Source organism: Vespa velutina, chromosome 23 (genome assembly GCF_912470025.1).
Source record: "Vespa velutina chromosome 23, iVesVel2.1, whole genome shotgun sequence".
Classification (NCBI taxonomy): Eukaryota; Metazoa; Arthropoda; class Insecta; order Hymenoptera; family Vespidae; genus Vespa; species Vespa velutina.
Genome location: NC_062210.1, coordinates 2423652 through 2449494, shown reverse-complemented (window position 1 = coordinate 2449494; position 25843 = coordinate 2423652). Strand labels below are relative to the sequence as shown.

The 25843-nt window shown below is 31.9% G+C and overlaps 1 protein-coding gene across 5 annotated transcripts in view; it reads right to left on the bottom strand.

Moving 5' to 3' along the window:
• LOC124956666 (inactive tyrosine-protein kinase 7-like) overlaps positions 1–25843 on the bottom strand; it is a 69106-nt gene that overhangs the window by 42026 nt on the left and 1237 nt on the right. For 2 of the 5 annotated variants that reach the window (XM_047512796.1, XM_047512792.1), the window contains exons 1-2: positions 25510–25843; positions 24399–24794 (exon numbers count right to left, since the gene is read on the bottom strand). The exon at positions 25510–25843 is cut by the window's right edge. The gene's annotated coding sequence lies outside the window, so the exon portion shown is untranslated. Of the gene's footprint in view, positions 1–699; positions 786–3232; positions 3629–24398; positions 25010–25509 lie in introns of those variants that run through there. The other 3 variants (XM_047512794.1, XM_047512793.1, XM_047512795.1) reach the window with 3 other exon arrangements.

The following is a 25843-nucleotide window of genomic DNA, read 5'->3' as shown; positions in this document are numbered from 1 at the left end:
TATATGTATGTATGTATGTATGTACCAATGTATGTATTATATGTATGTACGTATATACGTATTAGTCGTATCTCACTTGAAACGAACTCAAACATTTTCTGCTACGAGAAGAAAAATAGAATTCACGGTAGATTGCGAGTGTCGTGACGTCATATTGTTTTCTTCTTCTCATCCTCCTTTTTTCTTTTTTTTCTTTTTTTTTTCTTTTTTTTGTTGAGATCCAACTTGAAATAATCGTGAAATTCGATTAGTTCGTGCGAAAGAAATTAATGGTCCTTTGGAGTTCTATTCGAATGTATACGTATTGATATATATATATATATATATATATATATATAAATATATATGTTCGTACTGATTTATCTGAGATGTAATCGTAGATAAAAAAAGAAAAAGGAAAAGAGAAAGAAAAACAAGAAAAAGAAAAATTACTAAACACTTTTCTAAATACTACGCACTTTTAAAGATATTCATTTAAAGATACTGATGGAATATTTATTTATACGAAAATCATTCTCTGTGTGTACTAAATTTGTCATTATAATATTAATTCATATTATTTAATCGATCAAAGTCAAAATATAAATTGCTATGAGATATAATATTATTAAATTTAAAATCTATTTAAATCGGAACAAAATTTGCAAATCTAATATTAAATATTTATGAGAGATAATCGAGAAAGGAAAAAGAACTAACCTGTCCGACGTCTACAATCGTACTGAGTTCGACATTCGTTCAAGGATTATTGATAAGACCTACAAGATGAGATGATCGACAATGACCTACAAAACAAAATAAACTTGTTAGATCTCGTGCTTGCTTCATTTATATTTGTATACGTAGTATATACATTATACATTTCGAAGCGATTGTAAACATAACAAATATCGACTCACAATTTACGTCGAATATTTTTGTTGTATACGTCTGATAAAATGAAAACAAACACACTGTTTCTTAAAATAATAATAATAATAATAATAAGAAGAAGAAGAAGAAGTACAATAAAGAACTTATAATTAAAATAATATAACAAGTTAAAAACTATTACAATAATTCCTTTTCTCTTTTTTTTTTTTTTTTTTAATAATAATAAAAGTATTCATTAAAATAAAACTAAAAATAGTTATAATAATAATTATTTCTTATTCATAATTATTATATTTATTTATCAATAATTTTTATCGATTTAATTTTTGCAATTAACAAATACGAACAAAACTATAGCTTAAACTTAATACGTCATTTTAATCGTTATAATTTTTATAATAAAAAAAAAAAGGAAAAAAAAAAAAAATAAAAAAGAATAAAAAAGAAAAGAGAAAAAAAAAAGAAAGCAAGAAACTTAAAATACGTCAATCTGTCAATACGGATCTGATGGTTTAAAATTTTAACGATTAAAAAAAAAAAAAAAAAAAGAAAAAAAAAAAAGAAAAAATTCTTCCCTCCCTTTTTTTTTTTTTTCTTTCTAATAGAGAAATTTTCTTTTATTTCCACGTGAAATGTTCGAAAGTCAATAGATCAATTTAAGCGATTGCGGTCGTTCCCGCACGTTCGAAAAAACGCATCGTTTCCGTATCTATCTATGGGTTGTTGTGGCGTGAGACTTTTATATCGGTCGAAAGGAAACTTTCTTATTCGCGTTGCCAAAGTTTTATCACTCGAAGCTACTCCTCCTCTGCCTCCTCCGCTTCCTCCGCCTCCTCCGCCTCCTCCTCCTCCTCTTTTTCCTCTTTTTCCTCTTCTTTCACCTTCTTCTTCTTCTATTTCTTTTTTGAAGCTTTTTTCTCTAGTAATCGGAAGAAAAGAAAGGGAGTGCGAGAAAGAGAGAGAGAGAGAGAGAGAGAGAGAGAGAGAGGGTGAGAAAGAGAGATAGAGCGAGAGAGAGAGAGGGTGAGAGTGAGAGAGAGAGAGAGAGAGTGAGAGATAGAGCGAGAGAAAGAGGGTGTGAAAGAAAGAGAAAGAAAAGAAATCGAACGCGATTGGAAAGGAAAGGTACTCGTCGGTGAGAGAAAGATAGAAGAAGTAGAAAAGAGGAAACGAAAGAGTGAGAAAACTCGTCGACTTTCAAATTGCCGGAAATGTTGGTCGACATCGTCGAATCGTCGCCCGTTTCTTTGTCGTTGTTGTTGTCGTCCTCGTCGTAGTTTCGAATCGATTTCTGTTTTTTAGAGTACAACGCCGCACGACACTTTGCTTTTGTCTTTGTTCCTTTTCTCTTTTTACCATTTTTATTTTTATCTTTACGATCCTTTTTTTTTTCTTTTTTTTTTTTTTTTTTTTTTTTCCTTTAGAAACCCGAGAATACGACTACACGACGATAAAGAAATTAATTGACCGTATCTCTTGCGTCGTAGTTTTTTTAATCGTTCGACAATGTGCAAGATGAGAAGCCTTTGTTAATAAATTAACATCTGTTCCTTTTTTCTTTTTTCTTTATTTTTTTTTTTTTTCTATTTTTCTTTCTTCCGCGTTCAAATTTAGGAATATAATTTTTCTTTTTGAATATATATATATATAGGAATGTTTTAACAAGAGAAGAAAAATACGTATCGTATTATATGAATTTGCGTTAAATAACAGAGCAAAATTTTATTATTATTTTTTTTTTTTTTTTTTTTTTTTTTTTTTTTTTTTTTTATACACATCCAAAAGTTCCTACGTATACGCGGAGAATTTTATATCCCACCCTCCGCCCACCCCGCCCCCATTCTCTCGCCACCAAAGAAAACAGAACAAAAAGAGATAGAAAAGTAAAAAAAAAAAAAAAAAAAAAAAAAAAAAGCATGTTTTAAACGATTAAAAAAAAAAATTTACGATATTAAATATATCAATAAAAGTATAGAAAAATTTTACTCCAATATTTTTTCTTAGATTTCAATTGACGAAATAGAATAATCAAAAAAATCAAATGATATCACGAAATAAAGGAAGTTCTTCGAAAATTCAATCTAAAGATGGGATGCTTAATTAATCCACCCACTTCTTAATATTCGTCTTCAATGACATAAAAACAAAAAAAAAAAAATTCTTTCTAATTATAAAATGTCTAATCATAGTTCAAAAAGTGTCAAACGAATCGACACAATTTTTTTTTCTCAAATAGACTTTTCCTATAATGACAAATACAATTGGCACATTAACTGTTTATACATTTTTCTATTTTAAAGTCAATTCCTAGAAATCGATTTGAACTGATTAAAGGAGAACGTGATTGCCTTTGTAATACCTTCTACGATGATTGTAGACTCCTACTCTTCCACTTCTTCATTTCTTGGTTTCTCTCTTTCTCACTTTCTTGCTCTCTCTCTCTCTCTCTCTCTCTCTCTCTCTCTCTCTCCCTCTTTCGTGGTATTCTCGGTGCGACTGGAAAACGAAGAGGGACGTGTGTACCCTATCGATGTCAAACACGAAGAAGCAGAATTCCTGAGATTGCGGTTCGACAGATCGACCGAAGGAATGGAAGAAGACGAGAGCGAAGAGGCGGAGTTTCAAGGCTGCTGCCACATCAGCGTCTATTCGACTATCGTTTCAAGAGATTCTCGATGTGATAGATAGATAGATAGATAGATAGATAGATAGATAGATAGATAGATAAAGAGAAGGGAGAGAGAGAGAGAGAGAGAGAGAGAAATCGAAGAAGAAGAGGAGGAAGAGTCAAGTACAATATGTTTCCCACGATTTTACGAGGGCAACGGAGGGATACGAAGGAAAATATCATTGGAGGAAGAGAGGGTGGAAAAGTAATATTCGCACCCTTCCATTCATGGCGTTAAGCGTTCGTGACTACGACGATACTTTCGATTTTCTCCTCTCACCACCGCCCCCCTCTCTCTCTCTCTCTCTCTTTCTTTTTTCGTTTTTTTCCCTTCTATCTTCTGTTTCTTTTTCTTCTTCTCTTTTTTTTTTTTCTTTTTAAAACGTATTATGCTGAAACGTGAAAAATGTTGATAAGTACACATAGGGGTTATCTGATGAATATTTATGGAAATCACAGAGACAAAGAGAAAGAGAGAGAGAGAGAGAGAGAGACAGAGAGAGAGAGAGAGAGAGAGTAATCTTGTCTATCTGGAATATCTATTTTTAAAGAAGATAAAAGTCCAATCGAATTAGATCGTTTATTATCAACTAAGACGACATAGTTTCTGTCTCTCTCTCTCTCTCTCGCTCTTTCTTTCTCTCTTTTGTAGATAAGAATAGTCTCTCGAGCTTACTTCTTTAACCTCCTCTCGTCGTGTGTCTCTTCGAATCTCGATTTTTAAGTCTTTTTTTTTAGAAAAAAAAAGAAAAAAAGAAAGAAAGCGAGCGAGCGAGAAAGAGCGAGAAAGAGAGAGAGAGAGAGAGAGAGAGAGAGAGAGAAAGGAGACGATCAAATCAAATCGTTAAGAATTTACGATCACAACGAATTCTTCATGTTCCATTTTAAGAATTATCTCTCTTTCAAGAATTTTTATCTCCGCTGGTTGAAATTCGTCCGCTATGAATGAATGAATGCCTGGAATATCCTTATGGTTTCGTTCTTTGACAAATTATCCCCTATCGAAAATAGCTTCGATCACGTCTAAATCTCGTATCTTTTTACAAAAGGAATCAATCGACTTTTTACTCTCGACTTATCTCGCGACAAAACTTTACAAAGTCGCTTGTATATATCGAAAGGCGAGGAGGTTTAAGGGTAGATGAAGGAAGAACGAAGAAAAAGAAAACGAGATATCTTTTCTCATCGTAGATTTCGGAAAGAGAGAGAAGAAAAAAAAAAGAAAGGATCTAATCTAAAGAGGAAGAAAAAAAAAAAAAAAGGAAAGAAAAAGAAAAAGAAAAAAAGGAAGAAGAAGTGGAAGTAGAAGTGGGAAAGACAGATTTTCGTTCGATATTAAATTCGAGAGAAAACGAAATCGAAGAACAAAGGATAGAATAGGATAGGAGATAGGACAAGACAGTATAGTATAGTATAGTATAGTATAGTATAGTGTAGTATAGTATAGGTGGTTGTGTTCGTTCGTGAAACGATATAACGAAGGATACATCGCAGAAACCTCGTCCCCGAGATACACGATTAGGATTTAGGATCTACAGGATTTAGAGCCTGTAATACCAAACTCGACGTCTGCCGTTGTGGTCGGCTTTGCTATAGATACATATCTACGTGTTATACAGGAGAATTCTATGGATTATGGTCAAAAGGATAAACAAGGAACTTCTTTCAAACTGTTATACATTTTCAAGATTATTCTATTTTAGTTTTCGCACGTTTTATTATCTTAAGAATTTATTCAACTTTGTTTCTTTATAACTTTGAAACATTTAAAAGAAAAGAAAAGCAAAAAAAAAAAATCTAAACAAAAAAAGAAACATCGATGATACCCACTATGAACCAAAAATATACATATATATGTATGTAGGTATATATCTATATATATATATATATATATAATATTATTATACTCTCTGGTTACTATGGTTAAATATATTATACTTAAATTATATACCATTGTATATAGTAATGTTATGCTGGTACACTGAAAACTCTTGTAACATGGTAACGTTGAAAAAATTGCTAATGGTTTTTCTAACACGACATTATTATAATAAGGTTTCCATATAGGACGATTTAAACTCGAACAACTTTCATACAGCACGGTTTCGCTTAACACGAGCTTTTATACAACGTAGAACAAAAATTAATCGTGTTACATGAAGTTTATATGTACTATATTATATACTATTATTACTTTTCTCTCTTTCTCTCTCTCTCTTTCTCTCTTACCCTCTCCATCTCTCTTTCTCTCTGATTTTACTAACATTATATTAAATATTAGTATAATAATATATAATGTAATAAACGTAAGGACACAAGTGTCTCTCACAATTTTCAAGTATGAAGATTGATTTTTAAAAGGGATGAAATATTTCTCATTCGCCTAAATTCGACTGCTGATTTTTCCCAATATGTACGTTTATTTCGAGCTCCTTTGTATTCCGATCCATACGTTAAGGGTTGCATTATAGATCGTGAGAAATCCAAGTGTTCGACCCCAATCGAATGCAGGAAGAGATAGAGATAGAGATAGAGAGTGAGAGAGAAAGGAGTTAGGCTAAATCGTTTGAGTTATGAAGCCGACGTATTCTAAGAATAGAATATATCGATAGATGGGTAAATCATGTTACAGATATAACGTGCTTGTATAAATGCTTGGTGAGATATCTGTATCACGTATCACCATACGACAACAACAACAACAACAACAATAATAACAATAACAATAACAATCGCTTTATTTATATTCACTTTACTCTGTGTACTAATAAATATCTATACGTCTGCGTTAAATTATTGGTTTCTCGCGTGCAATCGTACTTCACATTATCTCATGGAAATTAGTATAGTACGATGTTTCTCGATTCTCTACTCGATTATCGATATAAATTATTCGATCTATCCTTTCTTTTTTGTTTGTTCGTTTTCTTTTTTTTTTTTTTTTATATATTTACACCGCGTTAAATGTTTTGCCTGCTCGAACTATTTATTTAATATCCGCGATATTTCGTCATGGACATGGAAAATACATTGATGCATATACCTATATCTATATCGCTTATACATATACATATACATATACATATACATATACATATACATATATCGAATTAATAACCGACCTCTTCTGTCTTGTAATCCTGTCACAGAAAATGTAATGCAACATGTTAAATGACCCCTTCTTGGCTTGGTTCATGCTTCAAAAGTAGGTCGATAACAGTGACAGAATGTCGTGACACGAAAGGCGACACATTCATGATAAAACAGATAAGAAAAATAAAATGAGGAATCTCGAATGTGGATAACGAAAATATAACGGATCTAATTCTTCGATCAATCACAATGCGGCCCCCTTTACTTTTTTTCTTTCTTTTCTTTTTTTTTTTTTTCTTTTTTTTTTTCTTTTTTTCTTTCTTTTTATCTGAATTTCATCGGTTTTAAATTGGATTTGAAGGAACATTTTCCTTTTTTCCCTTTCTTCCTTTTCTTTTTAAGACGCTCAGATTGATTCGAATCAATTACAACGTCGATCTACGAAATGTTCGACAAAAATTCATTTTAACGCTCGGAAAAGAAAGAAAGAAAGAAAGAAAGAAAGAAAGAAAGAAACGTATACGATTTGAAGACGGGGAAAAAAATAATTAAGGAAAAAAAAAAATAATAATAAAAAACAAAAAACAAATAAAAGAAAAGAAAAGAAAAGAAAAGAAAAGAAAAGAAGTAGTCTCCTCTTACGATAAAAGCAACCTCGTACGAAAACGGAGACAAATTTTTATCTTCTCGTCTTTTAACGATCGTTCAACGATAAGTACATCCCTGAGCGTTCTCCTCAGAGGATCTAGATACGATATCGGTAATTCCCTTTAAGGCGTACTTTCTCGACCGAATGTATGTGCACAAAATCGCGCCGAAATATATCTGGGTGTACGTTATCGTAACCGTTATCGTTATCGTTATCCTTTTGCTGAAAGAGAGAAAAAAGGAAAGAAAGAGAGAGAGAGAGAGAGAGGGGGGGGGGGGGGGGGGGGGGAGAGAGAGAAAGAAAGAGAGGGTGAGGGAGAGAGGGGGTAGAGGGGAGAATAGTGTTAGAACTCGGATATTATTAATATTACAATAATCGTTATCGCTAATGAAATTTATTTCAAAGTCGATTAAAAAAAAAAAAAAGAAAAAAAAAAAAAAAACAAAAAAAAAAGACAAAAAAAAAGTATTCACCATCCACGCATATACAATCTCCTTGAAACGCTTTCAACGTTATCATGGTTTTTTTTTTTTATTTTAGATTGTTAAAGGAAAAGAAAAAAAAGAAAGGAAAGAAAAGAAAAGAAAAGAAAAGAAAAGAAAAGAAAAGAAAAAGATATAATAGACGGATCTCCTATTAAATACTTTTAGTTAAAGAATTATTCAAATTCGTTGTTAAGAACCAATAATTTCAGATTAAACGTCACGTGCGTACGGTCATAGCTATGGAGAACACATTTTACGTAACGTTAAAAGCCCGTAAGTGAATGGATTTATTGTACTCTTGATTTTTTTCCTCTCTCTCTCTCTCTCTCTCTCTCTCTTTTTTTTCGTTTCTTCTCTTTTTTTTCCTTCTCTCTCATTCTCACTCTCTCAATCTCTCTCTCTCTCTCTTTTTTTTTGCAAAGGCCACTAGCACGGTTCCACGATAAAATATTGCGCGCGATAGTCGAAACAGCGGAAATGGGCGAGACCTTTAATGGACGCATAAAAATGCGCGTAAACGTGTCGTGCTCGGCGCATTAAGCGATTAGAACGCTCGTTGCCTGTTAACTATCAGCCTCGCCATTCGCGAATGCAACGTTTAATTAAAATCGAGATATTCCAGCTTTGGTCTAAGGGCTCTCTCTTTCTCTCTCTCTCTCTCTCTCTTTCTCTCTTTCTCTTTCTCTTTCTCTTTCTCTTTCTCTCTTTCGTCAAAGGACCTTCATTTAAATATATTCGTAAAGCTCTTTTGATGTTGTCGAGCGAAATTATATCGATAAAGAAAAACATTCATTTCATTGAGAATAATGTATTCGCGTTTATTAAAAAGAATTTAGATATTATGACATTTATGTTGTAAAAATGAATTGTGTGTCTCGTTTGAAAAATAAAATTAAAAAATGAAAGAGAAAAAAAAAGAAAAAAAAAAAAAAGAAAAAGAATGAAAAGAGAAAATTTGAAACGACTACAATATTGACGAAGTAAAATTATTACGCGTCGATAAAGAAAAAAACATATTCGCTTTCATCATTCAAAATAATATTCAAATAATTCAAATATTTAGATATCTAATTTCAATTGAAAGGAAAGAGAGAAAGAAAAAAAAAAAAAAAAACAAATGTCGCTTTGCGAGAATATTCATCGAACGAATTGTCGCATTTTCTATCCCTTTTCTTTTCTTGTTTTTTTTTCTTTTTTTTTTTTTTTTTCCATATGACCTACAACTCGATTCGAATTAATTTGACAATTAATGCAATACAACGAATGATTAGAGAACGTCGAAAGAAAAATTTATGCGAAAAGATTTAATGAAAGCAAATCTACGATTCAATTTAACGTACGTCATTTGTCGCTTATAGTGATCGTTAACTAAACGTATCGTCTACTTGTCTTCGATATTTTTAATTCAATGTGAAAATTGAATATCGTAAAAGTGTCCGTAGCAAAAATTGAGGCGTTATGTATCGTTGTAATATGAATTTAAAAGAGAGAGAGAGAGAGAGAGAGAGAGAGAGAGAGAGAGAGAGAGAGAGAGAGAGAGAGAGACAGAATAGTTAGTGGAAGTTATTAGATCGTGAAGATAAATTGACATGTTGTAACTCTAAGCTTATTGTACTAAAAGATTTTGACAAAACTTTTAATGGAAACTCGTGTAGTTCTTTTTTTCTCTTTGCTGTTTTTTTTTTCTTTTTCTTTTTTGTCAACCAGTAATAAATTTTTCACCAACGAAATATCATTTTCAACTTTGACTTTTAATGTTACTGCTAATGTAGTCCTCGATTTAAAATATCCACGCGTAATAACGCGAAATATGGAGACGAAAGTGCATAGTTAGAAAGCGGGAGAGAGAGAGAGAGAGAGGAAGAGAGAGAGAGAGAGAGCGAGAGAGAGAGAGAGAGAGGGAGAAAGAATGAACTCGCTCGTAAATCTCGTCTCTATCGAGAAAACAGTCCGGTACGATGCATAAAACTTGGAAGCGCTAAAACATGAGCTCGCGTATGAGCAGTTAGTTCGCGTAACTTATGGCTTACGGTTGGTTTGAACCAGGAAGAGTTTAGTGGTTACTATCGAAATATCGTATGTCAAAATTTCGAACCTCGTGCCGACATTTCTGTTTCTGGATGGATTTTCCAATGTTACAAAATATGTGTATGTTTCATCAATGCTTGTTTTATAACACGTGTTTCTAATATCGCGTACTATACACACGATACAAATATTAATGAGAAAATATATATACATATGTATATATATATATATATATATATAGGTATATATGAGGTTGGAAACTATGAAACGGGCGTTGAAAGAAAAACAAAATAAAACAAAAACGCCCGTTTCATAGTTTCCAATCTAATATATATATGCAGTCTATCTAAATGTTTCATTGTTTCATTGATAAGTTTTTTTTTTTTTTTTTTCTTTTAACAAAGTATTTTAAGTGACACATAATATGCAGTTATCAATGAAATAATGAATGAGGAGTTGTACAAATATGCACAAAAAAATATTCAAACGTTTCATTACATTTTGAAAAATAATTTAAATATCATTTAGTATAGACTTCAATGAAATGATGAATGAGTGTAAATGATGAATATATATATAAATGTATGTAAAAAAGAAAAATCAAACGTTTCATCAATGTATAAAAATTCTATTATAAATTTATCAATGAAATGAAATTAAATAATGAATGAGCATATATGTATGTACATATATATATATATATATATATATATATATATATATATATATATATACATATATGTGTGTGTGCGTGTGTGTAAAAAAAAAAAAAAAAGAAAGTCATTAAAATGTTTCATAAATACATGTACGTACGTACTTGTACATACTTGTCGAAATTTAAAATAATATATTTCCCTTTTTTTTGAATAATCTTTAACTGAGATATATTATAATGGATCACAAATTGGACGCATAATGTTACAATCCTTAGAAAAGGAAATGGCGTGTGTAGAAACTAGATAAGATAAGTCTATTTTCATTGGAACAGATGTCATGATTTGTCGGATATGCTTTTCTCCAGCCCGTGTAAATGCGGATCGTGTGTTCCCCATTCAAACATCCTCGACAACGTCTCTTGAGTTCGACTCTATTCTACTTTCCTGTCAGTCTCTCTCTCTCTCTCTCTCTCTCTCTCTATATCTATTTCTATCTCTAACTCTCTTTCTCTCTTATTCTTTCTTTTTATACTCAAGAAAATCGTCCTAAATTCTTCTTCCTTTGCTGCAAAGTCGAACAAGCAAACGTTTCATTTTCTACGTGCAAATCGAAAAACAGATTAAATGTTTTTAGATATATTTCGTTTTATCAATGAAATTTAGATCAAAGCAATAATGCATTTCTATTCAAATTCATTCATATTCTACTCATTCATTCATATTCGATACAATTTATTCATGTTTTCTATTTCTTTTCTTTTTTTTTCTACTTAACAAGTAAGATGGATTAATTAAAATAGAATTTCGTGATAAAGTTTAATATTCCAACTAAAGTGAAATACATATTTTTACTTTATTATGTTATACCATGTTATGCTACTTGTTAACCGCAAGATAATAATACGGCAAACATAAAAATGAACATTATTGTGTAGCGAGTTTACCGTACGACTCGAATCACAGCCTCTTAACCGTAGTGCAACAGCTTGCCACGATAACGAGCAACTACGAGCAACTACGACCAACCATTTCGCCAAATTACATTTTATAAGAGGAAACGCACGCGTGTGTGTGCGCAACATAAATAAATATTTTCTTAAATCCTGATAAAAAAGAGAAGAAAAAAGAAATAATAAAAGGAAAGAAAAAGAAAAGAAAGAAATAATAAATGGGAAGAAGAAGAAGAAGAAGAAGAAGAAGAAGAAGAAGAAGAAGAAGAAGAAGAAGAAGAAGAAAAACAAAACCAAAAATAACAAGAAACATAATCCGCTTTTTTCAATGAACTATACTTTAACGAACGAGTAGAATGATAATTTATTTTTATTTTTTTTCTCATCTCTTTCATATAAATAACCATTACAACGACAACAAAAAATGAAAAATACGATATTCGAAATAACGAGATAGATAGATAGAGATAGAGGGTAAGAAAGAGAGAGAGAGAAAGAGAAAGAGAGAGAGAGAGAGAGAGAGAGTGAGAGAGAAAGAATGCAAATGAGTTGTCAAAAAAGTTACGTTGTAATTATATAAAAAGAACTGATGTTCGCTTCGTTTTTTAATGTTTCTAACGATCATCAATTAAACTATTTTCTTCTAAAGTATATATATGATGATCGTTAAGAAAGTTGCGTAGCAAATTGAAACGTTGGGTACTTGGTACTGATCATTTGCATCTGATTATCATACTACTTTCGAGTTTTATCGTGGCTATGTAAAAGAAGAGTTACGTTCAAAGTGGCTATTTCAAAGTAACTCGCAGTTGAAACTTGGGTACTACCTTAGATACTAGCGGACTAAGCTGGCTATGGAGTGAGAGAGAGAGAGAGAGAGAGAGAGAGAGAGAGAGAGAGAAAAAAAGAAAAAAAATCACATAAGAAATGACGTTCTTTAAATTCCGACATGCGATAAAGACCCTAATTTAGATCGACTTCAATAATCCGCATTGGGGTAGTTTTCTATCGAATGGAGGATTCGAATTTTATTTTGCATCGGTAAACCATAGATAGGTACATATACATACATACATACATACATAGATACATACATACATACATACATACATACATACATACATACATACATACATACATACATACATACATACATACGTATACAAACACTACCGTCGAATATCTAATAAATTTCTCGTTAAAATTATACGCTGTCAATATGCAATCGCGACGAATTTCGCGAAGAGAAAATTTATTTTCGGCATTATTTCCGAGATAATATATGGAGACGAAAAAACAAAGAAGGAAAGAACAAAAAAAAAAGAAAAAAAAACAAAGAAAAGAAAAACAAAAGAAAAAAAAGAACGAGAAAAAACAAAAATCCCTGATTTTCACTCGAATCGATTGATTGTAAGGTTTAGAAAAATGGCGGGCGAGGGAATTTTTCTTTTTTTTTTTTTTTACCCGGCCCGACGAATTATTCGAAAGTTCGTTTTTAAAAATGCTCACCAAACGGACATCGGACGAACATCCAACACGATACATCACGATCGATCGACCGATCGATCGACCGATCGATCGATCGATCGAACGATCGATTCAGGTTTACCGATGATTCGCTCGGTTAGTGGTCGTATAGGGTGTACACTATTTTCTCTCTCCTCTTTGCCTCCTCTTCTTCAACAGTACGAATCTTTTATTCCTCTTTCCACGTAACGTGCCACGAACGGTCATTGAACGCTTTGTGTATCCTGACTCGATATCCATTATCGAGATGGACAAACGTACTATACGAGACGAGCTCAATCCCGCCGGATTACCGGTTACAAACCAGTTTACTTCCAGGATTTCCTATGAACTATTATTCGATAATGACGAACTAATCATTTCCCGTCTAAAATAGCCCCGACGTAAATATATATATATATATATATATACATATATATATATATATATATATATATATATGTCTATTAGCATCGTGAATTAGATCGAGATGTAATCAATCCATTTTAAACATCTCGATCTAATCGTCGTGATGATTCACGATAACGACAAATCCAAATAATCCCTTGAAAAGAAATATAGTCCGAGTTCAAAAGTTCAATAAGCTTTGATTCCCAAGTAGCCAAGTTTTGTAGTTTTAAAATTTGAAAAGAAAAAAATAGAACACAGAAAAAAAAAAAAAGGAATTAATCCGAAAAGTAAACGACTTTTTACGATCATCCAGAGAAGAGATTTTTTGAACCAATATTGCCATTGTCGATTATAAAATTTCTATCGAACGATAAAAATAAAATGAAATAAAAAAATTTAACGAGCTAATTCACTCCCCGAATATCCTAAAAAGTTTTATTCGATAATGATGTACCAAGCATTTTCATCTACGATACTGCAACAATAGCTTATCGATGTGTATATATATCCGCAAGTATCATAAATTTTTTAATATAAATCGAGTGGATTAGATCGATATAACGTCGTTATCATAAATAACGAATCCGAACCAAAAAAAAAAAAAAAAAAAAAAAAAAAAAAAAAAAGAAAAAAAAAATATAAAAAAAGAAAGAAAAAAAGAATTAAAATCTAAAAATTAATTGATTTTTATTATCATTGAAAAAGTTTTGAATCACCACTATATATGACGTTACAATTAATGATTCTGATATTTGTATCTAACGATGTGAAATCAAATGGAAATTGTAAAAAGCTCCTTACTTCGAGAACTTCCTACGAAGCTACTTTACGCTCTAATGATATACTAACTATTTCCGTCAGCGATGCTGCAATTTGTATCAATTTATATTACTATCGTAAATTCTAAAATAGATAATTACATAGATTTAATTTTGTTAACACGATACTAAGAGTAATCAATAGCAATAATTAATCTTATATAATATAATAATAAAACTCTCTATCTAAATATATATATATATATATATATATATATATATATATATATATATTTATTTATAAATATATAATCATAATATAAATACAATCAACATATAATTAATAATATAAATATATTCAACAATTAAAATTATTCGATTAATTAAAATTAATTGAATAAATATATTATATTCGTTAAAAATTATACGATACGTATGATAAGTCGGACGTAGAGATGCAATAGCAATAGAAAAGGTATGATACACAGACGGTGGTGGTGATCGTTGTTGCTGATTTCATTGGTTACCTAGATACAAGCGGAATTTCTAATAAGGTCAGCTTGACGTCACATAGAGATCCTCACGGTGAACAGATGTACGGAATATGCTCCGACTTGTTAACGAAATTCTGACCAACTGTAATTGGAAACATCGTAGATTATACGTATGTACATACGTATATATTCACGTACGTGTCCGTTCCTCGACGTAACATCTGTGAAATTTTCATTTATTTTCCTTTTCGATGATATCCTAAAGCATTCTTCCTTTTTACCTATCATATCCGTGAATTTTGACGAGAATTTATGAAAATACATTTTAATAATAAGATTCAATGATTATTTCTTCGAAGATTTTTTTATTTTCAATTTCTTTATTTCAGAATATCAAAGAAGGATGAATACATTCTGAAGATATATATATATATATATATATATATATATATATATATATATATCCAGTTACATCTAGGTATATATGTCTTCGTATGGTTAGCTATAACAGTACGATCTATGTTTACTTGCTACCCGCATAGCAAATATACAAGTACAGTTTGAACTTCGAGTTCGATCTACTCCAATTTCTGGGTCTCATATATCTATATAAAGCATTACTAGAATTATTTTCAAACCATTTATATTAACATTAACTTATATTATCTTAAACGTCAAATAATAATTTATAAGAAATTTATAAAATTTCCCAAAATATCGAATATCTCGAATGAATTGAGAAGAGAAAAAGAAAGAGAGAGAGTGTGTGTGTGAGAGAGAGAGAGAGAGAGAGAGAGCGACAGAAATTAAAAAAAAAAAAAAGGAAAAAAAAAGAAGAAATAAGTGTTAAAAAAAAAAAGGATATAAAAAGAAATATGAAGGTACGTGGAAGTTGAAAAAGGAAAATGGTCCCAGGTCTAAAGTTGAAGGTAATGGGGTTGGTTAACGATACATATGTATTCACGTAACTACATAGATATACCAAAATACATATGTATATCGAGTTGGTTCCATTTAAGTTGCCACAGGACGATACGCATCCAGTAAAAGTACGCGAAGTCCCCGAGGACTCTCCGAAAATGGGGAAGCACTTTGGAGGGTGCCCGTAACGAGGTGGCACTGGGTGCTAACCACGGAATTAACCGAAACTCACCCCCAGCTATGCTAATGATCGTCCTGGTTAACTCCCTCCGTGAACACAAAGTTCTATTTGGAACTTTCCATTCTCCATCTTTCTCTACCATGTATTTTACCATGTTGATCAAACTCTTACGATCCCGATCGCGTTCTCTCATTGTTTCAATAGATATCATCTTATATTTTATGCATCGTACTTCTAATTTCTGGGGAAGGTTTCTCTCTGATAATTGCGATGAAAGATCGAAAGTTAATCAAAGTATGCACACACATACAAACACACACACACACACACACACACACATATATATATATATATAATCTATATAATCTGTATCGTGTTATTTCAGCATATCAGTAAGATTATCAAATATTACATTGAACTAATTCGGTTATGGACTTTCAGAGATAACGAAATAAATTACAGATACGGATTTAAAATATATCATTCATGACCTAGTTAAATCGATTCAGAGATTTACCTTTTCTTTTGGGAATCCTATCAGATAAATCGGATTGGTGATCAAAGTAATAAATAAATAATATTATAAAAAGTTACTTTGATCGTAGCGATGAAAAGTTAACATAGAGACGTACACATATATAGATCTATCAATGTAATCGCATTAACGTGTGTATACATTTTAATATAAGAGAAAATTTTCCATTTTTTTTCTTTTCTCTTTTTTTTATTTTTGTAAGGAAGAATATAAATTAGTAAATAAACTGCTGAATATCTCCTCGTAAAAAAGTAGATAGGTCAATCGTACACACATGGTTTATTTCCATTTACGAGAACCAACGCGAGGATGTTCCACGTAATGGACCACGAAGATATTTGCTATGGGATCCGTGTGCTGAGTTAGCAGGACATTGATCCAGTACCTGTAATAAGGTACGTCGTAGAATCGACGCTTCGACTTTGAGTAAATTCCATCCAGTAGGTTTCGCGAGACTTTGATAAATTTACATTTACCTAGATATTGGGTTAACGCTTGGTTAGTCTTGTTTCTTTAGCGCGATATCAGTTTCGCTCGAGTAAGATAAATGTAAATTTATCTTAACTTATTACTTATTACGTGGAGGAAAAGAAAAAAAGAATCTTATTAAGGCACATGTATATATATATATATATACATATATAGATAATATATGATCGTCCGTAAACTATTTATGGTAATCGTTTGAGAAAGATAAAAATCTCCGATTCTTTTTACCTTTCTTCCTTAGGGATTGGAAAAGTTTCGTACGTAGGGCGGGGAAGGGGGCGAGGGGGCGAGGGGGGCACGTGGTCTACCATTTGTTCCGTATATCCCTATAATAGATCGAAAGGGTGATAACGTCGTTTATGAGTAGTAACGTATGAACGTTTTATGCGGATCCATTATCATTATTATCGTTAACGTTCCGAAACAAGAATATAACGTGAGGAAAGTTATTTCTTTAAAAGAAACTATGCAAAAGAATATTATTCATTCGATGAAAATTCTCATTTATCTCCTTCCAATTTCGTTACCTCGAAGGAAAAATATTTTAAAGCAGAAGCAAAAGCAGAAGCAGGAGCAAAAGAAGAAGAAGAAGAAGAAGAAGAAGAAGACGAAGAAGAAGTTTTCGTAGAGGTTCTCGTTTATTAAACGTCGAAGCTTCAAAGCTGCGATAGGATCGATTCTCATTCACGGGAAGATCGAAGAGTGTTATCTAGGACATAGTTCTCCCAGCGGTGTGGTTTTTGGATAGTCGGTCAGTGACTGTGGAAGATAGTCCATTGAGGATACCATGTGGGGGTATACGATCTAGATTCTCTAGTATATATCCTTCTTCTATTAGAAAGGATCTCGTTTTGGTGTGGCTGAGCTAAGGGATAACCTGTACTGCGTTTGGACCAGCCTTGTTCGCGGCTCGAGAGAGAGAGAGAGACAGAGAGAGAGACAGAGAGAGAGACAGAGAGAGAGAATAGAGAGAGTAGAGAGTAGACAGAGAGAGGGAGGGGGAGAGATAGAGATAGAGATAGAGATAGAGATAGATATAGATATAGATAGAGAGAAGTGTGAAACTCGAGGAAATGGAATATTCCACTTCGTGGATTATTGGACAAATGAGGAGTCCTCCGGCAGGAAACAACGAGTTAGTACAGCAACTTGCTGTAGGGAGGGGAAGAGAAATGAGGGAGGGAGGGAGGGAGATACTACGGCACGCATAGTTGTGGCGGATTCGTACAAGTTTAGAAAATGAATGGGAAGGTACGTACAAAGTTGTTATTCTCCATTTGGCTCTTTCGAAACAATTCGATGAACTTAAAAGGTATTACGTTAAATCCGAGGAAAGGGGATCGATCTGATTTCATTTTTCTTATCTTAATTAGGACGAATTCATTCAAACGAATTTTAACGACGTATAGAAATATTTATATTACGAATAAATTCAAACGTCGATACGTCATTTAAACGGTGAATTTCTAACGAAGAAACGAAAAATCTCGACGAATATTCATCGAGTTAACTCACGAAAGAGAGGTGAGAGGTAACAGAGAGAGAGAGAGAGAGAGAGAGAGAGAGAGAGAGAGAGAATGAGAGAGAAGAAGAGAAGTTAGTTGGTATGACTAGATGAAGGGTACGGGACGAGGGTGCATAAGACAGAAGACGGAAAAAGGAACGCAATTCGGAGCGCAGATGTCAAGACGTCGAGTGTGCGATTCTTTTTGAGTGAAGGGAAGGACGGGGGGAGGGAGGGAGGGAAAGGGAGAGAGAAAGAGAGAGTCACGACTCTTTACGACTTTTTCCACTGCAAAACTTGCATTTCTTTGCGTTGCATAGAAGGTCGAAAAAGTAAGAAAGAGAGAAAAGGAAGAAAAAGAAAAGAAAGACTAGTAGGGGGAGGAGGATGGGTGGGTGGAATAGGGGTGGGGGAGTAAGGTCGACATCAGATGAAAAAGACGAAAAAGAAAAGAAAAGAAAAGAAAAGAAAAGAAAAGAAAAGAAAAGAAAAAAAAAGAAAAGAATAGGAAAGAAAAGAATAGGAAAAGGAAAAGGCTCTCGTCTGGAGTTTTATATTCAAATTTCCTACGGTCGAGTTATCCTCTAACTGCGGTCGCCACGTTCTAAACCCCGACTGGCCGTTTCAAGAAGAAGAAGAAGAAGAAGAAGAAGAAGAAGAAGAAGAAGAAGAAGCAGAAGAAGAAGAAGAAGAGAAAAAGTAATGCGAGCAAGATCCACAAGATTTCCGTGGACCCTCCATGTTTTGTTTTCACAAACTCTTTCTTTTTCTTTCTTTCTTTCTTTTTCTTTCTTTCTTTTTTCTGTTTTTTTTTCTCTCTCTATCTTTCCTCCGGTGTTCCGACTTTCTGATCGTCTGTTTTCTTCGTATTCGCGAGAAAACTGCTAGATATCCAAAATTCAAGGATTTTGAAAGTCGACGCAGATGTGACTAGAATAATTTTTTTTTGTGACTAGAATAATTTTTTTTTGTGACTAGAATATATATATATATATATATATATATATATATATATTCTATATCTTATTAAATTTTATTAAATATTATATAGATATATATATTAAATATATATATCTATATCTTATTAAATTTTATTAAATATTTATTATTTTGAGAAATTAATTAATTACTATTAATTATTATTATATATGTTTAGACGAAAAATGAATCACTTATAAATGATCGATCGAAATAAAATCTATTATATTAATACTTTAGAATTTACATTAGAATTTGTTTTATTCTTGTATTTATTTTTATTTATTATTTATTTATTTATTTATGATTTTTTTTTTTTTTTTTTTTTTATTACAAAACATTGGAAATAAATATTCGATGTTTCTTATTTTTTCTTTATAGATATCAGAATCTCTTGTGGGTATAAAATAATATCCATGTTTACGTAGGACATAACATATATTTTTGTTATGTTTCTGTTTTTTTTTTCTTTTTTTTTTAATTATTTATTTATTTATTTATACTTATTACTTCGCTCAATTATTATTTGAAATATTTTTACTTTGATATAATGAAAAAAAATTTGTTGCCAGAAGTAGATATTTTTTCATAATTTCGTACGATGCAAGTTGTCGGTACGAATTTTTATCATAATTTATATACTTATTTTAACAATTTTTCTCATTTCAAAATATTTGTATTTGGATATTACATAAAGAATAAACAAAATACTCAACAAAAATATATTTTTCATACTTTCGTACGATGCACGTTGTCGGTACGAATTTTTATCATAATTTATATACCCGCTTTAAATCACTCTTATCGTTTGAATTATTAATATTTGGTTGCGATATAATAAAAAGATTTTCCTTTTTTTTTTTTTTTTTCAATAAATTTTCTAACAAATCCATCGCATATATTTCATCGCGTATAATGCAAAAATCTGTTGAGACAATAATCGTTCACTTTTGTTCTTAAATAAAGAAGACTGATTAATCTTCTGCACTTAATAAGTATAGTATCAAAAAGAGAGAGAGAGAGAGGGAGAGAGAGAGGGAGAGAGAGAGAGAGAGAGAGAGAGAGAGAGTAGTTGCTCCTTTTAAATGATGAAAATAGCAATAGTTTGCGGTCGAGGCGAATTCACCGTATAATTAAATTCTAAGGAAGATGGACGGAGAATTAAGCTGTTTACTTTGCGTCTCTCGTTTTCCATGACGAGAGACGAACGATAGCGTTAGAAGGGATTACTCAGCCGATGATAGCTGTTGAATGTACGTTATTCGAGCGAATATCCAATGAAAATTGACGAAGGGATAAGGGGGTGAGGGGTAAAGAAGGATATGTCAAGGATTTAGAAACCCCATTTATTTTACGTTTAGCTTTGTCCCGCTTTTATGCCAAAAATGATACTGATTCGAATTCAATCTCTTTATCTCTCTTTTACTCTTACTTTTTTTTTTTCTTTTTTTTTCTTATTTCACATAGCTTATGCATCATCGTTCGAGCATAACATGAATATTATAGATTTCTCTCTTACCTATGTTGGAAACATTTCTCATGTAAAATGTCGTCAGGCGATTTCACATAACACTGTACAAGTGAAATTTGCACACGTTGCATTTGCATGTTGACGAATGTTTCCTCGCGTAACTTACTACTTGAAGATAATACGTATATATATATATATATATATATACAAATACTAAATAACGCACCCACATTTTGTCTCTCTCTCTCTCTCTCTCTCTCTCTATTTCTATTGCTATCTCCTATCTCTTTCTTGATTGTAATTTCAAATGAGACGAGAATTCACAAAGAGTATGATTATTAAAATGTTCCTCGTTGTACGATTTGTTTTTCGTGAATTTCAATGAATTTCCTAAGATAATTTTGTTTAATGAGACAATTGGTATATAAAAGAGAATATAGAAGTTATGTTTTTTTTTTTTAATTTTATTTTGTTTTTTCTCTTTTTTTTTTTTTTTTTTTTTTTTTTTTTTCTAAAAATTGGTTAAAAGGAATGTTCGATGCAATTGGTATCGCCCCGTTGAGAGAATTTTTGTGTGTGCGTGAAAGATAGATAGATAGAGAGAGAGAGAGAGAGAGAGAGAGAGAGAGAGAGACGGAGAGAGAGAGAGAGAGAGAGAGAGAGAGAGAAATCTAGTCACGTAGCGAATGTCGGACGGTTATTAAATCGAACGACACTTTCGGGTCAAATCATTTATATTTCGCAGCCTCTTTTTTCTCTGTCAAGTAACGTAAAATGGTTTGAGGATCGATCGTTATGTAATTTACAACGGATACATGAGTTCATGTCGATATGTACATGAAAATACTGTAGAAATATAAATTTGTACAACGTTTGTTCTTAAAATGATTTATTAAAAAAAAAAAAAAAATAAATAAATAAATAAATAAATAAATAAATAAACAAAATAAAATAAAAAAGAAAAAGAAAAATATTTAATCGATCAATAAAGTAATGCCAAAAATTCCGATAAAAAAAAAACCACTGTTATTGTCTATTTAGATATAAGATATAATGAAATTTTTGTTCATTAAGATATATATTCTTTCTCATTATTTACATATAAAGTAATAAAAAAAAAAAAATTTCAATACAAAAAAAAAAACAAAAAACAAAAAATACTCTACATTTGTCGTGCATTCGAACAAGATAACAAGATAACAAATATTTCGTTCATTATTCATACAGATAAAAAAAGATATTAATCGATAAGAAAATATTTAAAACAATTGGCCGATTCAATCGAATTAAGACAAAAAAAAAAAAAGAAAAAAAGAAAAAAACAAAAGAAAAAAGAAACAAAGAATAAAAAATAAAAATAAAAAAGCGTTCTTTGATCGAATCCTTCGAACGTTAAATAATATTCATTCATTAAATTACGATGAATGTAATGGTAGTAAACTTTATGACCGGAAATGTACAATGAATGTCTAATTAAAAGTGCCGCAGTAAGTTGAGATAATTAGAGGAAGGGAAGAGGAAAATCGTGGTAGGTTTTTTTTTCTTTTAACCTTTATACTATATCGAATTCCTCGTTAACGATTTCTACGGCAGTTAACTCGTTGATTACTATGACGATTAAAAATCTACAAGTAAGTTCTTGATTGCAGTTCTTCTTTTCCTATTCTTTCGTTAGTGTAACGAGGTAAGTACTTTCAACATTATTTTCAACGAAAATGTGGCACCGGTCCATACGTAATTGGACTACCCATTATTTTTCCCCGAGCTTCGTTCGTCGTCGTACCGGTAGCAGTTACGGTTACATGTTATAGTAGCAAGTAGCAAGTAGCAAGTAGCAAGTAGCAGTTGCTGTAGCAATTGCAGAGAGATATTTTCTTCTTGGGTCTCGAGTCATGGCACGTATCGTACGGAACGTCGTTAGAAAAATTCCCACGTTAATCTACGATGTTACAACGTACCATCGCGATATATCTTGACGTCTTTATCCACGAACTAAGAACGTTTTTGATAGCTCCCAGCAACCTCTGGAGGCGGCAAGCACGACTACCTAAGTTATTTTTTATCTCTCCTTTTTTTTCTCTCCTTCTTCTTCTTCTTCTTCTTCTTCTACTTACACTTCTTCTTCTCTTACGAGTAATAAATCTGCATACGTTGGCTTGTGCTTTCCTTGCTTGCTTGCTTGCCTCCTCCTCCTCCTCCTCCTCCTCCTCCTCCTCCTCCTCCTCCTCCTCCTCCTCCTCCTCCTTCGCTTCCTCCACCATCTTCTCCTTCTTCTAGCCCGTGACTCGTCCGAAAGAAATTTGTCACGGGTGTTCTTTCATTTTGCTTTTCACGTCACGGCAAAGAATCTCTACCCTTTCGAACCCATATTTGCTTTTTAGAGATCGATAATTTCTCATATATCTCATCCTCATTCCACTTACACTCGAACACTTCATTTTTCTTCTTGGCCACACTGCTTGAGCAACCCCACTCTGCGTGACCCTTAGGTGCCGTGAGGATTCTAAACGTCTTTTAAAGAGGAAAGAGAGTCGGGGATGAAGATGAGGATAGGAGTGAGGGTGGGGGGTTTGGAGGAATGGAGGGGGAGGGGAGGGCGGAGGGGAGGGGAGGAATGAAAAAGCCATAATTCAACTTCTACGTCGGAGTTGAAATTCTCTCTCTCTCTCTCTCTCTCTCTCTCTCTCTTTACTCGGGCAACTTAAGTTTCCTTTGATGCCTTCGAACTACTTCTATTGAGACGACAGAATTTTCGATCTCTTCAAATTACCGATGTTCATACTTGGCAGGGTGTAAACTTTAATAACAAAAGTGATAGAGTGATATATATATATATATATATATATATATATATATATATATATATAGAGAGAGAGAGAGAGAGAGAAAGAGAGAAAGAGAGAGGAAGGAACATGTGAATTCATTCGCAATTCCTTCATATCCATAAATCGATTCTACTGTGTAATTTATTATGCTGTTAATCAGTCGAATTTAATCCCTTAAATACTATCATCAAAAGATATTACTTTAGTGAGTAAAATTTCACTCTATGCTATTTGTTTTTGATTTGAGCAATAAATAAAATAAAACAAAACAAAAAATGTAATGAAATATATGTATCATTATTATTATTATTATTATTATTATTATTATTATTATTATTATTTTTTTTTTTTTTATTATTATTATTGGATATTAATAATATTAACAACATTTTTTTGATGACGAGTTGAAATTTCACCTATGATAAACTCTCAACGATTAAAAGGGGTTACTTTTTTCTACCTGGTACAATCATATAAGTAAACGTGATCGAATCAACAATTAAGAATGTTTTTGATTTTAAATCTTTTCCCTTTTTTCCTTTTCCTTCTTCCTATTCTTATCTACCGTACTTCGAGTTATTATCGGACTCATAACGGTATCGATCGAACTTAAGCAATTGTTGTAGAATGAAAAGTGTCGAGTACACGGAAAAGTGGTTTAACTTCGCTCTCAAGTTTTCCTCTTTCTCTTTTTCTTTTTCTTTTCACTTTTTTTCTTTCTTTTTCTTTTTTTTTTTTTTTTTTTTTTTTATTTCTCTTCATTCAAGTGAGATCTCAGAGAAAAAGGAATTTTTGCGACTCGAAGTTCGGTTTTTTTTATTTTTATTTATTTATTTTTTTTCTTTTTTCTTTTTTCTTTTTTTTTTTTTTAAAGATTTCAAGTACGCACTCGTTTATCGAGTACGTACTCGTCGATCGCTTACCTCCGTAGAAACGATTCCTTTTGTATCTTATCAATAAGCTATCTTCTTAGTTGTTGCTCTTGTTATTCTTATTATCGTTGTTTCCTTTGCCTTTTCTCCCTCGTTGCTCGATGTCCCATGTACGAGATCTTTTTTCAATATGGCGATAACGCGTTAACGCGTTACTTTCTAATTACGTTCATTATCGGATCAATGAACGTTTTAATTTTTATTCGGGTATTACTTCAAGATAGATCCGATTGAATTCACGTTAATTATTTATTAATACGGAATGGCTCGTATTATCGACGCACTTGAAATTACTCGAACTCGTATTTAGCAACAAAATGATTAAACTATTATCGAAAAGAGTTAATTACAGTATATTTCCTATTAACGCACGATTAATTATATTACCTGCAACATTGACAACAACGCGTTTTATGTAATATATACACTTTCATCGAAAGTACGATCAATTTAATTAGATCGTTTGTATCGAATCGAGAGAAAAAAAGAAAAAAGAAAAAAAAGAAAAAAAAAGAAGAAAAAAAGAAAAAAAGAAAAAAATAAAGCAAAAAAAGAAATAACGAGTTACAACTCGTACACGATCAAAAAGTGTTTTTTGAGCGAAATCTAATAAAAAAAAAAAAAAAACAAAAAAAAAATAAAAAAAAATAAATAAAAAGAAGAGCGCAAGAGAGATAAAATTATCTTAATGCAAGGTTCGTCGTTTTTATGAAAGGAAGTATCGATCGTTCGTCGTAAAACAATGAAAAAAAAAATAATTAAAAAAAAGAAAAAAAAGAAAAAAAAAGGAAAAAAAAGAAAAATAAAAGAGAACAATAAAAATGAAAAAGAAAGAGAAAGAAAGAAGAGAAGAAAGAAAAAAAAAAATATTAATCGATTAATCGAATGAATTAATTGATATAAATAAAACGAATAAATATATAATAGGCACGAGAAACGAGGAAAAATATTTGTTTTTTTTTTTTTCTTTTCTTTTCTCTTTTTTTTCCGATCGGTTCTCAAATGTCGATACTCGCGATAGTGGATATCGATCGAACAATCGTATATAAAGTTCGTGTAATCGAGGTGAAAGGGAGAGAGAGGGGGGGGGGGGTATATTCACGAAAGTTAAGTAGTTTGCTATCGAATAGTTGAGTTTAAGTATTCCACATGAAAAGCGAAACGAAGTGAAGCGAAGCCGCGCGTCGTATCGGGTTCGCACGACGACTGAGGATCGTTCCTATTTTCCGACGCCTGCGCCCCACTAAATACCAACACGAAGCTACGGCCCTGACGCGCATATCCCGCGCTTTTCGTTCTCTCTTACTCCTCTCTCTCTCTCTCTCTCTCTCTTTCTCTTTCTTTCTCTCTTTTTCTATTTTTCTCTTTATCTGTCTATCACCGTCTATCTTTATCAATGTTCACTTTTATCTTCATCCTTTCTTTCCTTTGTCTTC